Raw genomic sequence first — 21,412 nt, 5'->3', positions numbered from 1 at the left:
ACTGAGAGTGCAAAATCTGACTGTTCAGCTGTCTGTACTTATGGGAGGGCATGTTGGTGTCCATATTCCTTGTTGCAGCAAGGTGCTGGGATAACATCTGTGGACAGTTTTGCTGCTTGAGTTCAGGTTTCTATCCATGATCTATGCTGCCATAGGCACCATGTTCAGGACTGTATTTCCTGCTGTCTGCAGAGACTCTGTGGATGTTTGTAGTCCATGCTGCTTCTGTTGGAAACGATGTGGAAGTACATGACCCATTCTGTTGCTGCCTGTTATAGGCACAGAAGTTTCTTTTGCAGCAGTATCAGTGACAGTAGACTCATAAATGACAATAGCCCCATAAGAGGAACAACAATATGAACCAACCAGTAACCCCTGAGTTCCCTGGGACTAAACCACCAATCATAGAAAACACATGGTGGGACTTATGGCTCTAATTTCATATGTAGCAGAGGATAGCCTAGTCAGTAATCAATAGGAGGAAAGGCCCTTGGTCCTGTGAAGGTTCTATGTTCCAGTATAGGGGAATGCCAAGGCCGGGAAGCAGAAGTGGGTGGGTTGGGGAGCAGAGAGATGGGGAGGGGATAGGGGACTTTTGGAGGGGAAACTAGGAAGGGTGATAACATTTGAAATGTAAATAAAGAAAATATCTAATTAAAAGAGAGAGAGAGAGAGAGAGAGGAGATTGAATGCCTCTCTGACAGGCTTAGGTCCTCCCCTCTCCAACACCCCCCAAAGAAAACCCCAACCCAGTATAGACAGGAAGGTATTGAAGTGAGCCTTTTAAAATTGTGACAAATATGCTGAAGTGTGGTTGATGGGAGAATGTGGGGTGAAGCAGGATGTCAGGAATGAGTAAAAACTCAGTTATCTTTAAAGGAGCTGGCTACTGGGGGTTTGATCATGTTCCAATGAGTATATAGACAACACAAATGGACTTGGTATAGTTCTTTTTCTTTGTTAGGGGAGTGTGTAAAGGTGGGAGAGTAATGGGAAGCAATTTTGAGCAGGGAGCTTGGTATGAAATCCCCAAATATGCAATAGAGATATTATTTTGAGTTGGGGAAAATTAAAGAGGAAAACAGAGACATGTAACATCTTTCTCACATCTTAGTCAAAGTACAAAATTATATGAATATACTTGTAAAACTAAAATTATGAACTTCTATTTTTAAAAAAAAAATATGACCTTCCAGAATCAAAGTCTAATCTCTGTGCTATCATGTTTGTGGTTAAAGATGTCATCTCTGTATATCTTGTTCCCTCAGCCAAACATCCCACTTGCTGCCATGCATCTCCACTATGATGGACTCAGCACTTTGGTACTCTAAGCCTAAATAAACTCCTTCTTTCATTAAAAAGAATGGACATTGATATATATGCAGCTAGAGTCAAGAGCTCCGGGGTACTGGTTAGTTCATAATGTTGTTCCACCTATAGGGTTGCAGATCCCTTTAGCTCCTTGGGTATTTTCTCTAGCTCCTCCATTGGGAGCCCTGTGATCCATCCAATAGCTGACTGTGAGCATCCACTTCTGTGTTTGCTAGGCCCCGGCATAATCACAAGAGACAGCTATATCTGGGACCTTTCAGCAAAATCTTGCTAGTTTATGCAATGGTGTCAGCGTTTGGAAGCTGATTATGGGGTGGATCCCTGGATATGGCAGTCTCTAGATGGTTCATTCTTTCGTCACAGCTCCAAACTTTGTCTCTGTAACTCCTTCCATCGGTGTTTTGTTCCCAAATTCTAAGGAGGGGCATAGTGTCCACCCTTTAGTCTTCATTCTTTTTGATTTTCATGTGTTTAGCAAATTGTATCTTGTATCTTGTGTATCCTAAGTTTTGGGCTAATATCCACCTATCAGTGAGTACATATTGTGTGAGTTCCTTTGAATGCCAGGGCCAAAAAAATAGGAATGGGTGGGTAGGGAAGTGGGGGGGAGGGTATGGGGGACTTTTGGGATAGCACTGGAAATGTAATTGAAGAAAATATGTAATAAAAATATTTAAAAAAGCAAAAAAAAAGTTAAAAACAAAAAACAAAAATAAAAACAAACAAACAAAAAAGAATGGACATTGAACACTTTATTCAAGTATTAGCTTACCACTTGCGGTTTTCTATTAAGAACATTTGTTTTAGTTCATTAGTACCACTTATTTATTAGATAGCTTGTTTTTTAGGTGCTTAATACTATTCTTTTCATATTCTCTATATAAATCTGTTTAGCTTCTACTTTTTTGCAAAGTGCTTATTTTCCTACCCCATAAACAGTTTCTTCATCCTCTTCTTATTTTATTTGTGGTGCAGATGATTTTAATGTCACATAACCCTGTGTTTGAATTTTTGGGAATATTCTTTATGCTACTCAGTATTCTTTCTAAAACCCTTGTCTATGCTGAAGATGTTTGTAAGATATAAGATTTGATTATGGATGGTTTCAGTCTTAATAGTACTTACATATAAGCAAAAGTTGCCTTCGTTTTCTATTTGTGTCCTTGTTTTAAGACAATAGCTAAGTCTTTGAATGGTGCATGAAAAAAATCAACTTTAACCAATTTGCACTAATTTTGCTATAAATTAATATCATAAGCTATGTAAACATCAATATTACTTGTAATTTTATGGTAAGGTTTTACTTAGTTCAGTCTGTCTTTGTCTCTCACTGTTTAAAACAAAAAGGCCTCTTTTAAATTTGTTTTTTTTTTAATTCTTCCTTTTAAAATCCAATTTAAAAAGAATAATAGAGTCATTGCAAAGTGTGATAAATCAGCTATCCTTTGGATTACTTTTAAGACAATCCCCTCTCAGACAATAAAGACTTCCAGCTCAATTTCCTGTAACAGAAGTAAGTTTTCCCCTGAATGAAATTCTGCTCATTTGTGGAATGGAAAAGACAGCAAATTTTAATAGATATTGTCCCTTCATGACTCTACTATGTTTGTAGAGTGCTTAGGAAATATGAATTTCAGGTGGAAGAAAGCCATTAGCAATAGAGGTATTTAGGAGAAGTAAAAGGGTAAAATGTGCATTTAGCACAAAGAGGCAATCTCTTTCCTCATAGCTCCGGGGTTATCAGGATGTCATTAGCCGCTCTTCACTACATAAATGTTTTCAAACAAAATAAGCTAAATGAACAGCAAGGTGAATGCAGTTCATTTCTAAACCCTTACTTAGCTTTGCTTGAAAATTGCAAAGGAAGAAATGGTCCCATTTCAATTCTTCCAAACATGGTAGACCCCCAATCTTCCATATGCATCAAATCATGTTTTTACATAATTTAGATCTTATGGTATTGGGGTCAAATATTGTTTTTAGAATGCTGCAGAGTAACACATATCACACATCTCTCTTTTGCTTTATTTTCCCTCTGACACAGAGTAAAGGCAAACCTTGTAAATTTTACTTTGGTAAAAGTTCTTTCTATACGTGAAAAGATGAGCTATAATCCCAGAAATAAAATAGAGATTTGATGAAAGAATATTTAGGAATCAGGCACTATTAACCCTCATAATTTCATGGGAATGAGCAGAAGCTACTCCGTAATGTAGACAATCCTACAATATGTATTTACTAAGAATTTTTGACATGAAGACTATCAGGAAAGTTTGGGAATATGATTAAAGCACTGTATTGATACTGTCTTTTATTTTCTGGAAAGAACTGCTTTTTACCTACAGCCTGTCCAGTTCAGATAAATAAATAAACAAAACACATAAACAATTATTTCATGGTAATTGTTTTATTATCCTATATGTATGACATACATAAATACACATACATATATATTTATATAATATATATTTATATATATATATCATCAAATATATAATAAGCATATACATAATATGCTTAATATATCTATCTGGTTATATGGATACCATTTTCTCTGAATGGGAATAAAAAATAGTATCCAAAATATATTCTAGTCTACTTAAGTGGTAGCCAAATTGTGATTTCCAGATGTGAAGCCATTGAGGCCTATATAAGTATACACACATATATAACATTAAAATTTTTGTAGTATCAGATTTTTTTTTTAAATTTTGTTGTTATAGAAGATAAATGCTGGGCACAGAATTACTATGTATTTGCACTAAATTTAATAGTTTACTCAAGTTAATTTGTTACCATGCCTTTACCAACTCAGAAATAGACCAATTTCACTATTTTTATTGACATGAAAACAACTTATATATTTCATTTTTGTTATTGCTATCTTACAATATTTTTCCTGATTTGCTTTTAAAATTTAGTTTATCTATTTTCATCTATCACTGTTAGTTTATATATTATATATTTATAATAACATTAATTTTCAAATATTTTCATTTTTATTTTAAATGCATCATTACAAAAGGTCAGATACAGAACAGTTCTCTATTTGAGAGAAGGCAGCACCACTGCCTGAATCCACTGATGAATCTGGGTTCTGAATTTTATAATCCTACATACTGAGTGTATACTCACTCTTTGCCTATATTTCTGCAGTAACATTGTGGGTATGCTGGTAGTTCATCAGAATTATTCTGTGAGGTGTTTATAGGTAAAGCCTTCCAAGATTATACAGGTGTATACTGTACATGTTCAAGAAGTCCTCCATCATTCCTTAAGTTAGGTACATTATTAAATGTAAAGAGGTCATGTTTTATAAAATACATTTTTATCAAATACTCTTAAAACATCCTGTGAGATCTTTGCATCTTTGACACTATGATGATGTGTTTAAATATTGAATTTATTAAACATTTTCCAATTTGCAGTTTTGAATATTATGTTTTATTTGTTTCACTCAAAGGGTGCTTTCTAAGTCCAGAGTTGGATATGTTTTAATGAGTAATATGATGCAACATTTTTTATTCTCTTATTTTCTACTATGTTTTTTATATGTTAGATTTTAGAAGTATGTCTATATCATAATATAAGATAGAAAAACATTCCATAGCATTTACATATTAATTTGAATTATTTTTCCTTACCTGTTGAAGAAACATTGACTCGTCTATAAAATCATTTTTGACTGGAAATATGTAGTCAGTAATTCTTGAAAACCTTTTTTTATTATCTGCCAATTTTACTTGTTTATTTACAACAAAAGGTCAGGATACAGGTGTACATAGGGTTGTATAAATCAATCAAAAGAAACGCAGATAGGTGGTTCAAAAGGGAGGTAATACTAAAGTTATGATATTTTGAAAAAACCAAGAAAGACAGTTTCATGAAAGGAGATTATAGAACCTTTCATGTATATGAAAGCAAGTCGCCTACTAGATTATTGCTGCTTCATAGTCACTGTGTACTCCCCCCCAAAAAACTATCAGATGCATTTTATTGTTCTTTTCTATGTTATGTTTTCATAGGAAGAGTGAAATTCAATCAATATGATGTCATAATGTCAGTAGTAAATTAAAATAAATAAATAAAAGTAAGCTTAGTTCCACCTACTTTCCAAATAAGTATATTTTTTCTTGTTAAATCTGGTCATATGAGTCCAGTACAGCTTTAATAAAATCAAAAGATAATCAGGAGAAATGAAAACACGGGAAAATGAAGCTAATTTTGCTGATCCACATCCTACTTTTAGGTAAAAATAATTTTGACTGATATAGATATAATTACTCTCCTAATTAATAACAATATTTATATTTGTTAGGAATCCAGTTATATTTTTCTCATAATTCTCTCCCCAAAATCTGTGATCCCACTCCATCACTTCCACTCTACACAGCTTAACCATATTTTCTTGACTTGATGGGTGCTGAGTTCACATTTCTTGGAGAAACTATGTGAGACAAGTGGAAATTGTAAGTAATTGCTGTGAATTTTGGAAGTGAAAAATTCTAACATCCAAATGCTTCTTCCTCAGAAGATGTTATCTAGCTCTGCTTCCTGACTGATTGATAGAAACTTTGTCTCTTACCTTTGCACTGAATAAGCATGTATATGCCTAACTTTGATACTGATAATTGATAATTAGTTAGCAAACATAAACAGGAATAGATTTCATGGATCAAGTTACTTCTCTAGTCTTTCCTGCACTATCTGACTATCTGAACTACCTTCGTGCACACAATATTTTGTTTATTTTCAAGATATGTATTTTTTTCTTTTGAACTAGTAAAACCGACTTGAATTTCAACTAATTCTGTAGATGAATTTCTGCTTTTCCTTAAAAAGTTCCATACAAGGTATAGAGCTCATGGAAAGCTGAAGAAATGTGCATAATATTAAACCTCAATATATTCTTGTACCATGAACTCTAGGATCATTAACATGAATACACAGACTGAATTTATTTCAAAATTATTCCCAGTTCATGGATATTTAAGATCTTTGCATCACTGGACAGGTATCCTCTTAGTATGGTGAAGTCATAATAATGATTATTTCTTCCAAACCCATCTATATAAGGTATTGCTAGAGTTTTAAAATACTCTGAAGGAACATTGGTGCTTCCCAGAAACTGACCTTGTCTACGTAAGCATCACAAGCATCATGAAATAAATTACAATTATTATGGATTTGAGTAAAAATTGGAGTCAAAATAAAAGTAGACATTTATATTTAACATTAAGAAAAAAAATACTGGGGATAGTACTATGCAGTGAGTTTAGAGTCTCCCATGTATTAGAAAAATGTTCTAAATTGTGTTAAAACTCCAGCATTTTACTATTTTTTTTTCTTCTGGGGGGGCAGGAACAGCATATAATTTCATTGTTCACGGTGTCATAAAATCTGAAATTTTGCTGTCTAGTCTTGAGTACCTAGCTTTAGAGGCATGTGCTAAAAAGCCTGGCTTCGTTTAGCCTTTAAACATATGCAATTTATATGCTTTTGTAGATTAGTTTACTACCATAACTTAGTCATATTTATGTTTGTGTTATATTCAAGACGGTGCATCTTTCTGTAATTGCTTTTAAAAGACTGAGCAGTTGGATTTTGATGGTCCACATTCTACCACAGCCTTACAGAAAATGGAATGTTTTAGAAGTGGAAACAGTTGACCATGCAAATTTTGTACATTTTAATGCCATTAAAATGCATGTTTAATATGAACACTTATAAAAAGAAACAGAACAACTCCATGATTTTTTTTATTATAAGTTGGGGAAGAACTACAATTTGTCTACATGTAGACATATGTTCATCCCTACAAAATGAATAACAAGGGACAGGTGTAGATTTCAACTCCAACTCCGCTTCTCCACATCCTTCTGGTAGCAGTCCAGAAGGCAACAATGGGTGATTCTCTAGCAGAAATGCTCAAACAAATAAAACTATCAATATAATACATATTTCTAATGATTTAATATTTTCTTATAAAATAATTAAACATCAATAAGACAAAAACAACTTCAGAAATCTAAATTATTCAATATTTACAGTAACATTTCCGACAGATTTTTGTTTAATAAATGATAACCAGAGGATTTTCTTCTGAAAGTCACTTACTGTTTTTTAAAATAATATAAATAGACTATACAGTGAGGATGATTATTCTATCCTCACACGTGTGAATTTGCTTCATTTTACTATGATCCAGAACAAAATTTAACAGAAACACATAATGGTATGCACAAAGGGTTAGCTTTTTCCTCATTGAAAATTATAATTTTTGTCCAGAAAATTTAATTTCAACATAGCCTTTAGTATGCCTTTGCTTTAGTCTTCATAGTAGTATTTTAAAAGGCCTACTCCATCATTTCCAACAGTGTCCATCCATCACTCCTACTTCAGAAGACCCTAGTATTATCTCCAGAAAAGTAGAACATGAGTTATACATTTTAGGAAATGCATAGTTCATCATTTCCTAAAATTACAGTACCAAATAAATAAATGTTTGTCTTGCTTGGTTACAGACATGCCCCTAGTACTCGTTTTCTTCTTTTTTTTCTCAGGCATACCCACACTTGTTTTTTTTTTTTTTTTTTTTATGTAGTATAGATTAGTCTATGATTCTTCCTTTCACTAGCTATGGTGGGTAATACAGACCCTGTCAAAAAATTTCCTGTTACATGTAACTGAGGTTGCAAACATTTATAAGCATCCTGTAAGCTCTAAAGTAGTACTAATAAGCCAGCGTCATTATCTATTATTTGTATGTCCTTCTCTTAGGTCTCACTCTTCCCATCAAAGTTTACTCATTACTCTTAACTTTAAGCAGGTAAATTGCTTGCACAGCTTAGTCCGACTTGGCAGGGATTCTCTCTTAGCACCTTGAAAGCTTGTACTCCTTATTGCAGCCACCATCTGCAGTAGTCATTTGGTACTCAGAACCTGGGGCAAGACTGGGTGGCACACACATTTGACACTCTTAGTTACTGAAGTAGTTCTTTGTAGCATGGAGACTTTTAGGTTAAAGGCATGTTTCCTTCTAGGTAAATATAGTTTTTTTGTTTTGTTTTGTTTTGTTTTGGGGGGGGGCTAAGTATTATGTGGGCTCTCAAGACAAATGTATTGCTTAATTTTGAATTATTGTATGAATCTGAAAAGAAATACAGTGAAATATAACAGGAATTTTAAATTTTTAAACAATACTTGAATATTGTTCATGCATTATCATATCAGTGTCTCCCATTTTGTTACAAACTTAGCAATAATTTCCACACAACTTAGCAGGATATACATGGTTTTATTTGCCTTCAGAAGACCTTTTTTTTTTTTTTGGTTAGGAAAATGCCAACATAAACAACGCCACATATTCTTATAAATAAGCATATATTCCAGTAGTTCATGCACAAGTTAAATAGACTCCACATCTATATGTTCCCTTAAGTCTTTTTAAAACTAAAGTGCTCAGAAGTACAATTAACCTAATGGTCACTTTGGGATTTGATTTAATTTTAGAGTTCGATTTGAAAAGAAAGCCTGTCTAAATTTTCTTTATGGGTCCCTATGCAGGGCAGTGTCTTCTGCATGCAGTGGACTTATAAACTTCAGTTCAGGCCATTTGGATCAGTGAGGCCTTTAATTAACACAGAAAAGGTCATGTGAGTGCCCAGGAGCTGCCCATAGCAGATGCTTAAGCTAATCATTATTGAAGTCAATCATTATTAATCACTAAGGTTTCATTTGGGATTTGTAAGTGTTAAAAGGAAACAGCAAGTTTTTGCATACAGGCCACTGAAGATATTCTCTCTCTCTCTCTCTCTCTCTCTCTCTCTCTCTCTCTCTCTCTCTCTCTTTGTTTGTTTGTTTGTTTCTTTCTTTCTTTCATTTTTCATTTCTCATTTTTGCTACACTTATGAGGTCATCAGTGCTAATGCTATTTCATGAGGACCATCTCTTTTTCTTTCTATGCTTCTTGTGTTTGTGGAGTTTTCACAGGCTTGCATGGATTACAGCATATTTTAGTAAACCTTAATCTTCACTAAGGAAAGCATTTCCATTTTTTATGACAGAAAAAATTATGTCAAACCCAGAAGCAGGTGAATTAAATATATATCTCAGTTTGAGTGATCTTTGTCCTTTTCTCTCCAGAGTAATAGATTCAAAATATTATCAAATTTGAATAGAGTCATTAAGACTATTCTCTCTTTCCCTCATTTAAGTTTGAAAAAGAGCTGGTTAAAATTATAGTTGTTTTTTTTTTTATATTCCTTAAGGTAATGATTATATTAGTTTATTTCCATTAAATGTGTATGAAAAAGCCTTCAACCAAAAGTTGAAGAATTGAGGGAAATTTACTTACTAATTCTGGTCGAAAAAATTGTGGATGATTGAATGGAGATAATGTTAGAGTCTCAATTTGCTTAAACTGGATTTTGAGTTATATGAATTTTGACAATTAAGCAATGACTGTGCTGACCTCATTTTTTCCTCTGTGCATATAATCTAACCAATCTTATATTCAGTTATTCTTTGTTGATCAACTATCTAGCCACTATCTTTATTCTCTGTATTACTTGTTTTATGGCTATACCAGAGGAGTCCAAAGAATTCCAAAACTACCAATCAGTTATAAGCCAATATTAAAGAAGAACATTACAAAAATTGAGCACAGAAGGAAATCCAAGTATTTTGTGTTCAAGGACATAAAAAATAGGACCATAAACCTAACCATGAAAAAAAGACCTTATAGAAAATATTTGCTAATTATAGTTAAGAAAGGATGGACCATCTAGAGACTGCCATACCCAGGGATCCATCCCATAATCAGCTTCCAAACGCTGACACCATTGCATACACTAGCAAGATTTTGCTGAAAGGACCCTGTTATAGCTGTCTCTTGTGAGACTATGCCGGGGCCTAGCAAACACAGAAGTGGATGCTCACAGTCAGCTATTGGATGGATCACAGGGCTCCCAATGGAGGAGCTGGAGAAAGTACCCAAGGAGCTAAAGGGACCTGCAACCCTATAGGTGGTACAACATTATGAACTAACCATTACCCCAGAGCTCTTGACTCTAGCTGCATATGTATCGAAAGATGGCCTAGTTGGCCATCACTGGAAAGAGAGGCCCATTGGACACACAAACTTTATATGCCCCAGTACATGGGAACGCCAAAAAAAAAAAAAAAAAAAAAAAAAAAAAAAAAGGGAATGGGTGGGTAGGGAAATGGGGGAGAGGGGGGAGGGTATGGAGGACTTTTGGGATAGCATTGGAAATGTAATTGAGGAAAATACGTAATAAAATATATTAAAAAAAAAAAAGAAATTTACCAGCAAATTGTTCTTCCTACATGAGAGAAGCATTCCATGTGCAGCAGAGTAAAATGCGTTAGCAGGCCACTGTGCCTTAGCTGGTGGAATTTGTTTTACCCTCTCCACATTTGGAATAGGAGTATATAAATTTAATATTTTAAGATCAGTTAGAGTCAGAATAATAATATTTAATATAATATGTAATAGAACACCAAATCAAAGTTAAGAAGAAGGTCAAATTTTTTTTTCTTTTATTGTTTGAGTTTTGTGTGACATAGTATCACTATGTAGCCCCAGATGTCTTGGCACATGCCTTTAATCCCAGCACTTGGGAGGCAGAGGCAGGTGGATTTCTGAGTTTGAGGCCAGCCTGGTCTGCAGAGTGAGTTCCAGGACAGTCAGGGCTATAGAGAGAAACCCTGTTTCGAAAAAACAACAACAACAAAAAAAATAAATAAATAAAAAGAAAAGAAAAAAGAAAAGAAAAAAGAAAATCACTCTTTCAACTATGCTGGCCTTGAACTCATAGAGATCTGACTGTCTCTGCCTCCTGTGTGATGAAATTAAATTTGTGCTTCACCATTCTCTACCAAGAATAAAGGATGAGAGTTTTAAAAAAGTAATGGATTTTGGTATAAAAGAGTTAATAACCAGATATATTGAAAAAGTATCCTTCATCCAGAGAAAATTATTTATATGTGAATTGAAAGTATGTCTCTAGTTCAGCGGGATAAATTTTGATCTAAATTTTTTCATATAAAGATTATTTTTTCTAATTTAGTGTTTTATAACTACATGACTATTGCAAAAGCCGAAATGTATAAAAGATGCCTTACATTCTCACCTGATAACCTCACAGAAGAAAGTGGTGTAAAGTCACTCAGTAGAAATTAAGGAGAAGTATTATCCACACTAAGGCATTTGGATTGAGTTGATGGTTGTCTTAGTTTGTATTCTGTTATGATAATCTATTCTGACAAAGGCATCTTAAGAGAGAAAGTGTTTTCTTGGTACAAAATCAAGATAACCTTTTATCATGGCAGGGGAAGGACAATAGTAGGAGCTTGAGACAACTGATCACATAACATTTTGTTGTCTAGAGCAGAGAGTAGTGCACTAGTGCAGGCTGGTGCTCAAAAGGCTTTCTTTCGTCTTACAGAATCCCTAATTCACTGCCCACAAAAAGGTGCAGCTCACCATGGACAATCCTTCTCACTTCACCTAAAAAGAGATGCCAAGCTGATCTATACAAGTCTCCCTTACTGAGAATCTAGATTGTGTCACTTAGGTAATTAAATCTATTCATTACAGTGGTAAGATAATAGAACAATTTCAAAAGTTTTAGTGGAGAGGTAGTTGAAATTAAATGAAAGTTCATTTTTTCTGAGTTTATCTATAAATTGAGAACATTGTAACCTAGACTGAAAACATGTTGTAAGGATTAGAGAGAATCTAACACACTATTAAGAATGTAAATATTTGTACTTGTTTTCTAGTTACTGAATTCAATCATCTGTCTATCCATGATTATCAACAGCTTCTTATGTCCTTTATGAGCCTTCCTTCTCCAGCAGCAGGCTAGCTCAGCAAGATGCTAAGTCTGAGGCTACACTTGTTACATTAGCTTCTTAGCTACTGCTAGTGAGCATTTTTTTGAGATCCTGACTGTTCAGGTGGATGAAGCTCACATGATCAATGTGTATATGTGTGTGTGTGTGTGTGTATGTGTGTGTGTGTGTCTTTCAATAACTCTATTTTAATAGATATTAGAATTCATTCTAATACTGGATCTGTCAACTTATTCCTCTATGTACTGTAACTGAGCTCTTTGCATGTAAAAAGTGAAGTATAAAGTACAACGTACATACTAGGTAATGCAGGTTGCAGAAATCATTTTCCACTTATGTGTTTAGCGAGTACCAATCAGAAAGTCTATTATAGGCTTGGTTCCCAGGATCCTTGCTACTTTAAGTGATATTTAGTTTGTTTTGAATCATAAGTCTTTTCATTATTTTTTTTTAACCTGGATTTTTGTTTTTGATGGTAGTGAATCTTTACTCCCTTAGGTAAACTGAAAATGGAACCCTTCACTACTGTCTTGTCAGAATTTATAAAGGAATTTGAATTTCATCCAAATTTAGAATCATGTTATTTGATGTTCAATAAGTAAAGTCCTCTTTTCTGCATTGGTGACAACTCTGTGTTTTTTTTTTTTGTTTGTTTGTTTGTTTTTTCATAATTCGGCACACTTTACACACAAGATAACAACAAACTTTTTTTTTTTTGCCAAATACTTATTAAGGATGTCTATATAATAACCACCTTGGAAGATCAGGACTTTTTGTTCTTAAAATATGCAAAATAATATCTCTCCATTTTTCCACAGGCTCTAGAAATTACCTAGCTCTCTTGGCTGATGGTCAATATTCTCTATTCAAGAAAAAAGAAAATTTTTAAGTTCCCACATCCACACATAGGAATCATTCCCTCTGTGTATTTAGATAAAGCCTTTATAGCTAACCTATAGTAATCTCCCTGTATCAAAATCTTGCAAATAATCATATCTATATTAGATGTTGTGTTATATAAGAACTAGTTCACAGTTCCTGGGAATACAGGATTGGATATTTTGGAATAAGAACATTATTCTGCTATAGTAATTGGGTGTGTGTGTTTGTGTGAAATATATCTGCAATGACAGTAGAACATCATTACTTCAACTTGTTACATGTCAGTCAGATTCTCAAGTCAATGCCCTTCCACCTTTCCATATATTCAACAATTTAGTTATGCTGCTCATAGACTGGTAAATTTCCTCATTCTCTAAATTCAAGTACAAAACAAGTTTATGAATTTATGTGTTGTCTTTACAACTACTGAGCATAATTATAAAGAGTGCACTTGTGATTTTTTTCAAGAATTATGATATATTTATGTGTCCCAGAATACATGGGACATAGGAATTAACATAAAGAGGAATGTCATCTTTTCTATTCTGAAGGAAAAATTTCAACAATACCAATTTTTTAGCTAAACTTTGATAGTGAGAGGTATTATACTTTTTCATTTATTTTGAATAATTCTATGTATTTTTAACTATTTAGTAATTCACTCCTAAACTTCTCCTTTTCTCCTCTATCTTTTCTAATTGTTTCCTTCTTCTAAATGTGGTTCCCATTCTACTTTCATGTATTCTTCCTCTTATGTGCCCTACTGAGCTTAATTAGAACTATCTGCTCAAGCATGGATGAGGTTGTTGTGTTTTAGTGTTTGATGCTCCAACACTTTTCCAATGTCTTATCTATCTAAAACCTGACTCTGGTTTTTTACTTTCTAATTTATGGTCCTTTGGACATGGGTATGATATATAATGCAATAGATCTCTACAGCATCAGTGATGTGGATATGATGTCCTATAATAGAGAATGAAATCTCTGTAGCAAGCATGACAGAAAACGTAAGTATGTAATCTATTTTAGTTATCTTCTAGACATCATTCATCAACCACTTTCTTGTGGCAGCTTTACTGCCTTTTCAGTCTTTCCTGAAGGTTGTAAGCAGTATGGTGGCAAGATATCTTTAGACAATCCATTTTCATTGTCATCACCATATGGGATTTGTCATCCAAGAGTGGGCTGGAAAGTATGAAAAGGAAAAAATAAATTATTCTTTTTCATTTAATCTGCCAAGATCCTGATAAAATGTGTCTTTTTCTTACTACTTTAATTTGCTTGGCTTGTTTTAAACACACAGTAAACTTGAGTATGTGAAGTTATAGCAAGATAACTAATGGTATGAAAAAAGAAAGTGTAGCAATAAGATTACTTTCTCCTTCTATTATTATTGGGTTTGCTCAAGCCAGAGATTTATAATAAGCAAGATAGAGGAACAAAAATATTCTTTGAATTGAACTGCAGTGAGATCTTCAAATTAATTTCTTTTCGATATGAGGAAAATGAACCTTTTAAATGTGTTAGTGTTATATAAATGATTTTCAAGAATGAAAAGGAAAGAAACCTTTTCACCTGCAACCTTATTCATGCTAAATAGTTTAAATGAATGCAAATTATCATTGTTGATATTCAAGAACTATCTATAGAGAATATGCAAATGAAATAATTGTGAAGAAAAAGTAGATCATAAAACTATAATTTGAATGAGTAACTTCTCTTAGTTTATCTTCCTAACCTTAACTGATATGTGAATTAAACAATACTCCATTGTGAGGACACATCCTGCTATGTATAGGATATCCGTAAAGTGTTTCCTCTCTTCTAGATAAATATAAGTAGAAACCATTCTCCTCCAGTGATGACCACTAAAAATGCACTCAGACATGATAAAATGTCCTTCGGTGGATAAAATAGCACACAATGAATTGCCATTGTTTTAGGACTTGATGGTTTTCTGAAGCATTTCCCTATATTTTGTCTAATTCTAAAGTCATATGAATCATTAAAGGAGTTAAAATCAGTTACAAATGAAGAATATTAATCACAGGACAGTACAGTATTCAAATAAAAACTATTTAGTAGTATAATAATAGCTGTGACACTATCATTTTTAATCTTCAAAATATTTTTGTTTTTTCCTGCTAGATTTTAATTTTTCTTGTATACTAGGATCAATATTATATATCACAAAACCTCAGAATGCATTTAAGAAGTGTGTAATTTCAAAGGTCTATATTAGAGCTCAATGTTGGTTCCCTACCAAGCTCTTTGGAGATGCTGCTCATGCTGTCCTGGGGGACATATATAATAATTGCAAAGGAATCAGAAGCATATTTGATTATCATTTGAAATTTGCATAATCCATGAAAAACAACAAAAACTTTCATGAATCCATATAAGAATTGCCATATTCTTTTGAGACTCCTGACAAAGTGAAAATGATGTTGTGATAAAAGCTGTTGACAATGAGTCTAGAAGATAAAAGATGCAAATCAGCTATTTAAATACTCCATTAAAGTAATTGTAATATTTTTTTATAAAAGTGGTCTATATTCTACTATCACTGAGGTATTCTAATGAATTTATATTAGGATGAAGGGGAGCAGAGACCCAGTGCTCAATCCGATACCTCACAGCACATATACCAGTTGTATCTAGACACCCTCACCCCAGATATTCTGACACCACATTCAGCTTCACACGTGAGATCTTAAACCCTGACCAGAGACCTGGTATACCAGGACCCATGGGATTAGAGAAATCAGAATCCTGCCAAGCCAGATACCAGGGTGCTTCTACCTCCCATCTGTGCCCACCAGGAGCAGGGACATGATCCCACAAAGTACACACACCAATGGCAGGTCGACCCCCCCCCACCCCTATAGCTCAACTTCCCCATATCACGGGATCACAGAAAGGACAGGTTCTAGTCAGAGACATGGAGGCCAGATACCACCAGAGATAACCAGATGATAAGAGGCAAGCATAAGAACATAAGAAACAGAAAGCAATTTCACATGGCAACATCAAAACCTAGTTCCACCACCACAGCAAGTCCTGGATACCCAAATACACCCTTAAAACAAGATTCAGATCTAAACTCTCATTTCATAAAAATGATAGAGGACTTAAAGAAGGACATAAATAACCTCCTTATAGAAATTCACAAGAACACAAGTAAATACATAAAAGCCTTAAATACAGAAATCCCTTAAGAAAATACAGGGAAACACAATCAAACAAGTGAAGGAATTGAACAAAACCTTTCAGGATCTAAAAGTGAATGTAGAATCATTAAAGAAAATTCAAAGGGAGACAGCTTGGGAGATGGAAAACCTAGGAAAGAGATCAGGAGTCACAGATGCAAGCATCAGCAACAGAATACAAGAAATAGAAGAGAGAATCTCAGCAGCAGAAGATACAATACAAGATACAGAAACAACAGTCAAAGAAAACACAAATAGCAAAAAAATCCTATCTCAAAACATTCAAGAAATCTAGAATACAATGAAAAGACCCAACCTGAGGATAATATTTATAGAAGAGGGTGAAGACTCCCAACTCAAAGGACAGTTTATCTTCAACAAAATATCTTCAACAAAATTATAGAAAAAACAAAACAAACAAACAAACAAAAAAAAAACAAAACCTTTCCTAACCTAAAGAAAGAATTGCCCGTAAACATACAAGAGGCCTACAGAACAACAAATACATAGGATCAGAAAAGAAATTTCTCTCGTCAAATAATAATTAAAACACCAAATGCACAAAACAAAGAAAAAATATTAAAAGCAGTAAGAAATAAAAGGTCAAGTAACATATAAAGGCAGACCTATCAGAATTACATTAGACTTCCCACCAAAGACTATGAAAGCCAGAAGATCCTGGGCAGATGTCATACAAACCCTAAGATATCAAGATTGCCAGCCCATGCTACTATAACCAGAAAAACTTGCAATTACCATAGATGGAGAGACCAAAGTTTTCCAAGACAAACCCAACTTTAAACAATATATTTCTACTAATCCAACCCTATAGAGGATAATAGAAGGAAAAAATCCAGCACAAGGAGTAAAACGACACCCTAGAAAGTCCAAGAAATTAATCATCTCACAACAAACCCAAAGAGAGCCACACAAAAGTAATTCCAACTCTAACAACAAAAATAATAGGAAGCAATATTTATTGGTCTGTAATATCTCTCAACATGAATGGAATCAATTCCCCAATAAAAAGATATAGGCTAACAGGATTCAGCATTTTGCTGCATATAGGAAACACACCTAAGAATCAAAGACAGACATTCCGTCAAAGTAAAAGGATGGGAATTTGTTTTTCCCCAAGCAAATTGTCCCAAAAACAAGCTGGAGTAGCCATCCTAATATCCAAAAAAATAGACTTTCAACCAAAAGTTATCTAAAAAGGCAGGGAAGGTCACTAATACTTATCAAAGGAAAAATATACCAGGATGAACTCTCAATTCAGGCCATCCATGCCCCAAATGCAAGGTCACCTATATTTGTTAAAGAAATGCTACTAAGGCTCAAAAAACACATTGAACCTCACATAATAATAGTACGAGATTTCAACACCCCACTCTCACCAATGGACAGATCATGGAAATAGAAACAAAACAGGGACACAGTGAAGCTAAAAGAAGTTATGAACCAAATGGATTTAACAGATTATTATAGAACATTTAAACAAAATGAATATACCTTTCTAATATATCCAGTGTACAACAAAAGAATATACCTTCTTCTCAGTAGCTCATGGTACCTTCTCAAAATTGACTATATACTCAGACACAAAACAAACCTCAACAGTTATAAGAACATTGAATTAATCCCATGTAATCTATTGGACCACCACAGACTAACGTTGGTTTTCAATAGTTAAAAAAAAAAACAACAGAAAGCCTACTTATATGTGGAAGCTGAACAACTATCTACTCGATGATAACTTGGGCAGGGAAGAAATAAATGAAATACTTTTTAGAGCCAATGAAAATGAAGGCACAACATACCCAAACTTATGGGACACAATGAAAGCGCTAAGAGAAAAACTCATAGCTCTGAGTGCCTCCAAAAAGAAACTGGAGAGAGCATATACTAGCAGCTTAACAGCTCATCTAAAAGCTCTAGAACAAAAAGAAGCAAGTATACCCAAGAAGAGTAGACAGCAGGAAATTATCAAACTCAAGGCTGAAATGAATCAAGTAGAAACAAAAAGAACTCTACAAAACTAGGAGCTGGTTCTTTGAGAAAATCAAAAAGATAGACAAACCCTTAACCAGACTAACCGAAGGGCACAGATACAGCATCCAAATTAATAAAATCAGGAAGAAAAATGTAGACATAACAAGAGAAACAAAGGAAATTTTCAAAAGTAATCAGATTCTACTAAAAAAAAAGCCTATACTAAACCAAATTGGAAACTCTGGTTGGAATGAACAGTTTTCTAGAGAAATACTAGGTACCAAAGTTAAATGAGTATCAGATAAACCATCTAAACAGCCCCATAACCCCAAGGGAAATAGATGCAATCATTAAAAGTCTCCCAACTAAAAAGAGCCCAGGGCCAGATAGTTTAGGATAGAATTCTATCAGACCTTCAAAGAAGATCTAATACCAATACTCTTCAAAGTATTCCACAAAATAGAAAGAGAAGGAACACTGCCCAATTCTTTCTATGAAGCCACTTTACACTGATACTTAAACCACCAAAAGACCCAACAAAGAAAGAGAAGTTCAGACTAATTTCCCTTATGTACATTGATTCAAAAGTACTCAGTAAAAATTCTCTCAAACTGAATCCAGGAACACATCAAAATGATCATCTAACATGATCATATAGGCTTCAACCCAGGGATACAGGATGGTTCAATATACAAAAATCCATCAGTGTAATCCAATATATAAGCAAACTCAAAGAAATAAAACATATGGTCATGTCATTAGATGTGAAAAAAGTCTTTGACAAAATACAACATCCATTCATGTTAAAAGTATTAGAGAGATCATGAATTCAAGGTGCATACATAAACATAATCAAAGCAATATACAGAAAACCAATAGCCAACATCAAACTAAATGGAGAGAAACTCAAATTAATCCCATTAAAATCAGGGACAAGATATGGCTGCCAACTTTTCCCCTATCTATTCAATATAGTTCTTGAGGTTCTGGCCAGAGCAATTAGGCAACAAAAGGAGATCAAAGGAATACAAATTGGGAAGCTGGAAGACAAGTTATTACTATTTGAAGATGATATAATAGTATACATAAGTGACCCCAAAAATTCTACCAGGGAGCTCCTACAGCTGATAAACAACTTCAGCAAAGTGGCTTGATAGAAAATTAACTCAAACAAATCAGTAGCCTTCCTCTACTTAAAGGATAAAAGGGATGAGAAAGAAACTAGGGAAGCAACATCTTTCACAATAGTCTCAAATGATATAATATAACTTGATGTGACTAACTAAGCAAGTGAAGGATCTGTATGACAAGAAATTCAAGTCTCTGAAGAAAGAAATCAAAGATCTCAGATGATGAAAAGATCTCCCATGCTCATGAATTGGCAGGATTAATAAGGTTAAAAATGGCCATTTTACCAAAAGCAATCTACAGATTCAATGCAATCCCCACCAAAATTCCAATTCAGTTCTTCATAGACTTAGAAAGAACAATTCTCAAATTCATTTGGAATAAGAAAACGAACAAACAAACAAACAAACAAACAAACCTACATTAGCAAAAACAGAGTGAGTTCCAAGACAGCCAGGGCTACACAGAGAAACCCTGTCTCAAAAGACCAAAAAAAAAAAAAAAAAAAAAAAAAACCAACAATAAAAACACTTCTGGGAGAATCACCATCCCTGTTCTATAGCTATACTATAGAGCAATAGTGATAAAAACTGCATTGTGTTGGTATAGAAGCAGGCAAGTAGATCAGTAGAATAGAATTGAAGATCCAGAAGTGAACTCACACACCTATGGTCACTTGATCTTTGACAAAGATGCTAAAACCATTCAGAGGAAAAAAGGCTGGATTTTCAACTGTCAGTCTGCATATAGAAGAATGCAAATTGTTACATGCCTATCTCCTTGCACAAAGCTCAAGTCCAAGTGGATCAAGGACCTCCATATAAAACAAGATACATTGAGTCTAATAGAGGAGAAAGTGGGGAAGAGCCATGTATACTTGGGCACAGCGGAAATTTTCCTGAACAGAACAGCAATGGTTTATGCTTTAAGAGCAACAATATTTTAATAGCTGAGTAGTACTCCATTGTGTAAATGTACCATAATTTCTGTATCCATTCCTAGCCAAACGGATGGACCTGGAGGGCATCATCTTGAGTGAAGTAACACAATCACAAAAGAACTCACACAATATATATTCATTGATAAGTGGATATTAGCCCAAAACTTAGGATACCCAAGATTTAAGATACAATTTGATAAACGCATGAAACTCAAGAAGAATGAAGACCAAAGTGTGGACACTGTGCACCTTCTTAGAATTGGGAACAAAACACCCAGGGAAGGAGTTACAGAGACAAAGTTCGTAGCTGTGATGAAAGGATGGACCATTTAGAGACTGCTGTATCCAGGGATCCGTCCCATAATCAGCTTCTAAACGCTGACACCATTGCATACACTAGCAAGATTTTGCTGAAAGGACCCAAATATAGCTGTCTCTTGTGAGACGATGCCGGGGCCTAGCAAACACAGGAGTGGATGTTCACAGTCAGCTATTGGATGTATCACAGGGCTCCCAATGGAGAAGCTAGAGAAAGTACCCAAGGAGCTAAAGGGATCTGCAACCCTATTGTTGGAACAACATGATGTACTAACCAGAACCCTGGAGCTCTTGTCTCTAGCTGCATATGTATCGAAAGATGGCCTAGTCGGCCATCAATGGAAAGAGAGGCCCATTGGACTTGCAAACTTTATATGCCCCAATATAGGGGAATGCCAGGGCCAAAAGAATGGGAATGGGTGGGTAGGGAAGTGGGGGGCGCTATGGGGGACTTTTGGGATAGTATTGGAAATGTAATTGAGGAAAATATGTAATAAAAAAAAAAAAAAAGAGCAACAATCAACAAATGGGACCTCGTAAAATTGTAACAGTTCTGTAAAACAAAGGAAACTATCAATGGGACAAAACAGCAACCCACAGATTGGGAAAAGATATTTACTAACCCTATGTCTAATAGGAAGCTAATATCCAAAATATACAAAGAACTGAAGAAGGCAGAATCCAGAGAACCAAATAACCCTATTTAAAAGTGAAGTATAGAGCTAAATAGAGA

This window comes from Mus caroli, unplaced genomic scaffold (genome assembly GCF_978045245.1).
Source record: "Mus caroli unplaced genomic scaffold, Mus_caroli_1 scaffold_2, whole genome shotgun sequence".
NCBI lineage: Eukaryota > Metazoa > Chordata > Mammalia > Rodentia > Muridae > Mus > Mus caroli.
The sequence above is the reverse complement of the archived record's forward strand: the minus strand, read 5'-3'. Positions refer to the sequence as shown.